This window comes from Podarcis erhardii, assembly GCF_964252035.2.
Source record: "Podarcis erhardii genome assembly, chromosome: 1".
In the NCBI taxonomy this organism is placed as follows: domain Eukaryota; kingdom Metazoa; phylum Chordata; class Lepidosauria; order Squamata; family Lacertidae; genus Podarcis; species Podarcis erhardii.
In genome coordinates, this window is record NC_138497.1 from 133,286,001 (window position 1) to 133,294,498 (window position 8,498).

General features: G+C 44.0%; 1 long non-coding RNA gene across 1 annotated transcript; it reads left to right on the forward strand.

Moving 5' to 3' along the window:
* The first annotated feature begins 3,620 nt into the window (after positions 1 to 3,620).
* LOC309335725 lies at positions 3,621 to 6,990 on the forward strand. Its single transcript, XR_014153674.1, has 3 exons — positions 3,621 to 4,159; positions 4,644 to 4,771; positions 6,383 to 6,990. It is a non-coding gene; the product is annotated as an uncharacterized lncRNA (long non-coding RNA).
* Positions 6,991 to 8,498: the final 1,508 nt, after the last annotated feature.

Genomic DNA, 8,498 nt, shown 5'->3' on the forward strand with positions numbered 1-8,498 from the left:
GCTACAGTGCTGCACATCCCGTTTCACCGCCAACGTAAAATAGGAAAATACTGTCCCCCACCCCCCACCCCAAGCTTCCCTTACTTGAGTTGTGTGGCCGCACCCACAAAGTGGCAGCCACAATGGCAGTGATGACAAGAACTCACAGAGTGAAACAAGATCTTGCAAGAAACCTCCACCATTGTTGGCTCTGATTTTCCGCTGGAGGGCTTCCACTGCCTGAGGCAGCTGCCTCGACCCATCATTGATTGATTGATTGATTGATTGATTGTAATTATTAAATTTCTATACCACCCTTCACCTGAGGATCACAGGGCAGTTTACAATATAAAAACACACAAAAATATAACATGCACATCATGGCTCTGCTGCGGGCTTTTAGTACGAAGAATGCCCTCAGCTATAATATTGAGTGGTGGGAAAAGACACAACACAATTCTGAATTGTAGTAATCTTGTTTCCGAGATCAGAGACGTAGTATCTCAGCAGTGTTGGTGCTGACCTTTAAAGCCCTAAATGGCCTCAGCCCAGTATACCTGGAGGAGCGTCTCCACCCCCATCGTTCAGCCCCGACACTGAGGTCCAGCGCCGAGGGCCTTCTGGCAGTTCCCTCACGGCAAGAAGCAAAGTTACAGGGAACCAGGCAGAGGGCCTTCTCGGTGGTGGCGCCTGCCCTGTGGAACGCCCTCCCATCAGATGTCAAGGAAATAAACAACTATCTGACTTTTAGAAGACATCTGAAGGCAGCCCTGTTTAGGGAAGCTTTTAGTGTTGGATGGATTATTGCAGTATTTTAATATTTTTTTGGAAGCTGCCCAGAGTGGCTGGGGAAGCCCAGCCAGATGGGCAGGGTATAAATAAATTATTATTAGTAGTAGTAGTAGTAGTATAGTTGTTGCTTTTTCTTTTCGGATTGTTTAAGCACGATATATTTATGTGGGCTTATTTAGGCAGATATAGTAGGTAAGCTGGGCACTGTACTGTATATTTATTTTAAATTCATTTTAACACAAGGCAGAAAAGCTTCTCCAAAGCTGATCTAACCCAAGTGTTCTGGTGTCGTATCTAGGATCTGTGCAGTTTGGCTTGGTGTCAGTTGAGGTGGCCACAGAAATGTTCCAGAACCTAAAATTACCTCACAACACCATTCTAGTTCTGGGAAATCCAGCCAGATAGGCGGGGTATAAATTATTATTATTATTATTATTATTATTATTATTCAACAACCTTCTCTGGATTCAGTGGTGAACATCTCAGTTCAAAACGGAGGCAAAAGGTTTTAAAGGGAAACTCAGGGAGAAAAGCCTAGATTAAGGGTTAAGAAAGTTGACAATATTAAAATATTCCAAATGGTGTCATTTACTCATTTCATATACTGGGATTTCTTTGGGGGGGGGTGGAACCAATAAAACATTCACTGACATCAAAAATAAGGAAGAACTTTCTAACAGTAGAAGCTGAAATTCACCACCAACACTAGTTGAATATGAAGGTACTGAATGTCCTTCCTTGAAAATTTTCAAAACAAGTTTGGAAGTTTAGCAAGGTGGTGTATCTCAGGAATGCTTCAGGTACAAGATATTTTGTCTCAGATCAGGAAGTGGTATGTGTGTGTACATGTTCCACTGGGTCACAACATTGATGAGACATGGTTTGAGAAGAATGTTTCTCAACTTTCAATGTGGATTTATGGTAAACAAATAATACCACATTGCCTACCAACCCTCTTTTTTTAGCATGCCATTTCATATTGATTTTCTAAATTGGCTCTCCATTATCACACATTAAAAATGAGTCCAATCACCTTTGGAAAAGTGCTTGTGCTACAACACGGCAACGCAGAAACATAAGGCCAGCAATTTTCCATCACTTGAAAGGTGATTAGAAACCTAAAAATAAGTTTTGGACCCATGAGGTCAAATATAAATGACTGTAAAATATTCAATAAGCCTTTCTCCACCCTGCTGTCTGCCTTACTTTGCTACTTTAATCACGTAGCACCATTCTCCCAAGTCATCAATAACTTTCTCAGTTCTGTATAGAATCATAGAAATGTAGAGCTGGAAGGGACCCCAAGGGTCATCTAGTCCAACCCCCAGCAATGCAGAAATCTCAGCTAAAGCATTCCTGACACATGGCCATCTAACCTCTGCTTAAAAACCTCCAAGGAAGGGAATCCACCATGTTCCAAGGAAGTCTGTTCCACTGTTGAACAGTTATTACTGTCAGAAAATTCTTGCTAATGTTTAGTTGGAATCTCCTTGAAGCCATTGGTTCTGGTCCTACTCTCCAGAGCAGGAGAAAACAAGCTTGGTCCATCATCCATGGGACAGCCCTTTAGATATCAGAGGATGGCTATGGTGGCGCTGTGAGTTAAACCACAGAGCCTAGGACTTGCCAATCAGAAGGTTGGCGGTTCAAATCCCCGCGACGGGTGAGCTCCCGTTGCTCAGTCCCTGCTCCTGCCAACCTAGCAGTTCAAAAGCACATCAAAGTGCAAGTAGATAAACAGGTACCGCTCCGGTGGGAAGGTAAACGGCGTTTCCGTGCGCTGCTCTGGTTCGCCAGAAGTGGCTTAGTCATGCTGGTCACATGACCCGGAAGCTGGCTCCCACGGCCAATAAAGCGAGATGAGCGCTGCAACCCCAGAGTCGGTCATGACTGGACCTAATGGTCAAGGGTCCCTTTACCTTTACCTATCCTATCTCCTCTCATACTCCTCTTCTCCAGGTTAAACATACTCAGCTCCCTCAAAGATAAGGCTTGGCTTCCAGACCCTTGATCATCCTGGTTGCCCTCCTCAGCACACATTCTGCTTGTCAATATCATTCTAAAAATTTGGCTCCTGGAACTGGACACAGTATTACAGGTGTGGTCTGACCAAGGCAAAATAGAGTGGTGTGATTCCTTCCCTTGATTTGGACACTATATTTCTGTTGATGCAGCCTAAAATAGTGTAAGCTTTTTTTTTTTTTTTTTTACTGCTACATCACACTGCTGACTCATGTTAAGCTTGTGGTCTGCTAAGACCCCCCCAGATCCTTTTCACATGTACCACATGCACGCCAGGTGTTCCCCCATCTTATATTTGTTCATTTGGTTCTTCCTGCCTAAGTGTAGAACCTGTTCCTATTGTCCCTATTGAAATTCATTTTGTTATTTTGGACCCAGTTCTCCAATCTGCTAAGGTCATTTTGAATCCATATTCTGTCTTCTGCAGCATTGGCGTCTGCCCCCCCCCCTTGTTGTCACCTGGAAATTTGATTAGCATTCCTTCAATTCCTTCATTCATGTTGTTTATAAAGATGTTGGACATCAACGGGTCCAGGACAGAAGCCCCTGGCACCCCACTTGTCACTTTTTTCCAGGGTGATGAGGAACTGTTATTGAGCACTCTTTGGGTTTGATCAGGAAGGAATTTAGAAGGGTATATTTTAAAGGTCTATCAAATCGTGTCCTCCCTAAAAGAGGGCACGTGTTGCAGTGAGACCTGGAGACCAACCTCCTTTGTTGTGGGAGGGTAAGATTGGTCAGCCACAACACCTGATTGGTAGGTCCCTCAATGTTGGGTTCAATCTGGCCAATGGGGCGCAGTGCAAACGGATCGAAGGACCTATATATACCCATGCACATGACCCAGAGCTTCCTCTTTCGGCGCGTGCATTCGGAACAAGCTAGCAGCGTGTCCTCTGTGCAGCCAAGAGAGAGCGAATTACCTTCGACAGATCGTCTTGGTGATTTCTTGTGTAGCGACTTTTAGTCTTGGATCCAGCTGCAGTTGCAGCTTCAAGCGCTTTGAATTTATGCAGTGTTGGGGCGATTTATGAGTTTCATTGGTGGATTGTTCTGTACAGCCGATCGCTTTTGTATTGTTTGAGAATTCCCTCTCTGTTGGATTGGTGAGTTTCATTGCCCATTTTGCGTAAAGGCTGGTGGGGAATTTTCCCAGGGCTGCGAAACCCCGCCCCCCTTGGCCCAGTCGCCATTTTAGCCCCAGCTAGTTTGGCAGGAGCGCCATTTTGTTTTGGCGGGAGCGCCATTTTGATTGCCTGAGTGCTCTTTATTATTGTGTCTTTGTTTAGTACTCCCCCTGCTTGGAAAAGAAGGGATCAAGATGCCTCTTAAGAGGAATCCTAGTCCTGCTCTCCCTTCAAAAAGGGTGATTAGAGGCCCGTCTCAGTCTGCGTTCAGCGCAAACGCCAGCAGTTCCTCAGCTTACGCTGGATCGCTTGGGTGAAATCATGGCTGATATTGGTTCAGCCCCTGCTGCCATGACAAGGTTTAATATGGAACTTGAGTCATTGGCTCAGCAATTTGGGAGGCAGCCTGATTCTCAGCCTGGCCCCTCCACGTCTTCCACTGTTTTTGAGGCCCATGGTCCTTCAGATGTGAGCGAAGGGCGGCTTATGATCCTTCTGGGGCCTTGCTCTCCCAGTTTTAGCCTTCCAGGATCCCAGTGCCAGCTATCCCTAGGGGTCGTCCAAGGAGTATGGATGCCATGGTTCAGCAGGCCTTCTGGCCCGGGCTGCCTTGTTCACAGTCGGCACCCCCGGGGTCTGGGAGTTCAGGGCCTCAAGTTACACAGCATGGGAGGGGGGACTTCTTTCCAGCCAAGCTCCTCACATGTTTTTAGTTCTGTGCAGGTTCGGTCGGCCCCTTCAAAGGAGGCGCTCAGCATCCAGTCTTCGGAGGAGGATCTCCCAGTGCCGAGGGTCCCTTCATCCGGTGGCAAGCGGCAGAGGAGTCGTCGCTCCAAATGCAGGGCCAAGAGGTGCAGAGAGGCCAGGCTCTGAAAAAACCCAATATGGAGGCAAATTGGCCGAAATATTGGGAAATTTTGGAACAAGAAGGAGATAGATTAAAACTGCAGAGTTTTGACAAACTAAAAAACAAAGTACGAGATTGGCTTCATTATTATCAAATAAGGGAGGCTTATAATTTGGATAAGAAAATTGGCTTTCTATGATTATAAAAAATTGGCCACCACTAAACTAGATTTAAATTTGATGATAAGTGAGACTAAAGAAAATATAAAATTTTTTGGAAGAAGTGCTAGATTATATTTGAATGAGTGGACATGAGATTGTAAACAAGTTGATAATTTGTTTGGAAAAAAATTTTAACGATGTAAATGGGAGCGGGAGACGTGAGGGAGTCCAAAGAAGTGATGAAATTGTTGTGATAGAAGTAAGGTCGTTTATTATTTGTGCATTTGTGTTTAAAAACTTTAATAAATATTTATAAAAAAAAAAAAGAAAATTGGCTTTCAGGTGGAAAAATCAAAATTGGAAACAGAATTGTTAGATCCTAAAACTAAGAATTTGTCAAGAATGTATAACTTGCTGTTGAAATGGAATACACAGGATGAAATGGTTAAATCTGTCATGATTAAATGGGCACAAGATGTTGGACATAATATTATGATGGCTGACTGGGGAAAAGTTATGGATCACAGGTATGAAGTTTACGGCATGTAATGCCTTAAGAGAGAATATAATGAAAATGATTTACAGGTGGAACTTGACACCAGTCAAGCTTGCAAAAAATTATCATTTGCCCGATAATAAATGTTGGAAATGTAAAGAAATTGAAGGTACATTCTTTCACCTTTGGTGGACATGCCCAAAGATTAAGACCTTTTGGGAGATGATCTATAATGAAATGAAAAAGGTATTTAAATATACCTTCCAGAATAAACCAGAGGCCTTTCTCTTGGGCATGGTCGGCCAATTGGTGCGAAAGGAGGATAGAACTTTTTTTATGTACGCTACAACAGCAGCAAGAATACTCATCGTAAAGTATTGGAAAACACAAGATCTACCCACTTGGGAAGAATGGCAGATGAAGGTGATGGAGTATATGGAACTGGCTGAGATGACTGGCAGAATCCGAGACCAAGGAGAAGAGTCGGCAGAAGAAGAGTGGAAGAAATTTAAAGTTTATCTTCAGAAATATTGCAAAATTAAGGAATGTTAGAAAGATGTTGGGGAAAAAATTATGTGGTTTTAGCAGAAAAGATATAAAGGATTAAGTAAAAATGAGTTGGTGAAAGAGAATGTAAAATTACAGTATATTAAGATAAACTATTAGGACAAAAACAAAGTTGGAAGGATTTGCTGGAATATCTAATTGAATTAGAATACAAAAATGGGAGGCGTAAGGAGGTCAAGGAAATAAGTGAATGTAAGTAAGTGATTTAAAGGTTTGACTTGTTTCTTATTTCTTTTTTCTTTTTTCTGTTTTTTGATGATGTTTTTCTATATGTATGGTTTTTTCTTTTTCTTCTTTGATTGTTATGTATATATATATATATATTCTTTCTTTTTTTTCGGTAACCTTTAAAATCTTAATAAAAATTTATATATATATATTTTAAAAAGAGGTGCAGAGAGGCCTTCCATGCACACAACTGTTATAGTTTGGATCATGAACCCAAGGAGGTGTCCAAGCACACACCAACGAGAGGTTTAGAATCTTTTCCTGGAGTTATGAAGTGCATTTGTTATAAATACATGTTTACCCTTAACCTTATGCCTATAAGTTCTCACACCAAATGAATAAATAAAGTTTGCTTTATTATATGAAGTAGAAGTGACAGAATACAGTCAAACCTCGGTTCTTGAATGGCTCCGTTTTCGAACGTTTCGGCTCCCGAACACCGAAAACCCGGAAGTAAATGCTCCGGTTTTCAAAAGTTTCTTGGAACCTGAATGTCCAATGCAGCTTCCGCTTGAGTGCAAGAAGCTCTTGCAACCAATCGGAAGCCGCGCCTTGGTTTTCGAACATTTCGGAAGTCAAACAGCCTTCCAGAATGGTTTACATTCGACAACTGAGGTTTCACTGTATACCAAAATGCTGCTTCAGACAGCAAAATTAAAATTTAAGAGGCAGCATCTCACATAATACATACACATGTTGATCAAAAGAATAACAGAAATACCTATTTTCAAAAAAGCTTGTAGAAAAGTGAGTATGGCAACTTTGCCACAGAAACCTGCACTAAATAGCAAGGCAGAAATGGTTGGGGAAGAATGACCGCTCCCCACTTAAAACGGGGGGCGCCTTTTGCGTGGACGCGTGCAGCCCTGGATCTGGAGTGGCCCCATCAGCATAGGCTTTGCCTTCCCTCAGGTGGGATACCTGGAGGTCCCCGCCTACCCCAGTGAGTTGTCCAATCCCACCTGGGGGAAGCGTTGCCAGGGAAACCAGGCCAGGTAAGGGGAGGGATTACCTGCCCACACAATAGAGGGTGGATCTTAATTGGTAATCCTCACTTGGCTCCAGAGCTTCTCCCACCCTACCCACCCTCAGTTAATGTCTTCTTTTGCAGGTTAACTTTTCTTCATAGGTTTTGCAGGTTAACCTGTCTCCACAGGTATGCGGGCGCTGCTACGATAAGGTCGCTGTTAAAGGGCCGGAAAGGAATTTCCCTGCATTGGCAGGTTTCGCCTTTCCCGTAGCAAAACGTCACAACTTTGGCGGTATCAGGCCTTGGGCGGAATCCTTTAGTCCATCTTCCTCTTTGCGGCGGCGATACCAGGGTTCCCCGTTAAAGGGGTTTTTGAAGGGAGGCTTTGGCCGTACGCCGAAAGGTCGTCATTGCTCTCCCCTGCGGCGGCGTAACGGGGGTGGCTATCTCTGCTTGAACATATGTTCTCCAGAGCCGCCCCATCCCCCCCACACACACTGGATAACCCTGATGCTCCCTAGGTCCCCGGCTGGGGACTAGGGAGGGAGAACGCCCAATGCCTGAGCCAAGGTCTACCCACATTTGAAATTTAATAAAGTTGTGGCCAATTTAATCCCATAGCACGTTGTCTAGAGTCGTTATTCCACATGACGGGGGGGACCACTCGGGATCTGGGGACTCCGCCTGTCCACGCAATATACCAGTCCTTCAGTTCATGTATGTTGGTCCTTGAGAGCACTGGGCTAGTTCTACTGGAGCTAGCAGAGCCAACTGACTACTCAAATATCTGAGCTTTTAATAATACTTCTAGTAGGGAAGGGGGCAGGAGCTTGAGATGAGCAATTCCTGTCTTTCTCCCAGAGTTCTTGCCCATTTTAAAGAAAGTCATCCTAGTGGTCATCCTAGTGACTGAATTTTCTGCCCTCTGTCTGACCGTTCTCTGGATGCCCCTCATTCAGGAATTTGAATAGATTATACTTGGCAACTAAATTTGCCTGTATTGACCTTTACAAGGACCTTTGAGGTATTTCTTGAATGCCTTCAGGACACATTTTGAGATGAGGATGGTATCAGGTTTGCACCAAGGTCAAACAAGGTTCATGATGGAGAATCTCATGTCACATTTAAATCATGTCAACCTTTATGCAGTGCTTCCGCTCCTTCCTCCTGGGCCGTGTCCAGAAAGTGGTGTTGGGGGTGAGTGTTCAGACCCCTGGGCTCTCACTTGTGGGGTGCCTCAGGGTTTCATCCTCTCCCCCATGCTTTTTAACATCTATATGAAGCCACGGGGAGAGATCACCAGGGGTTT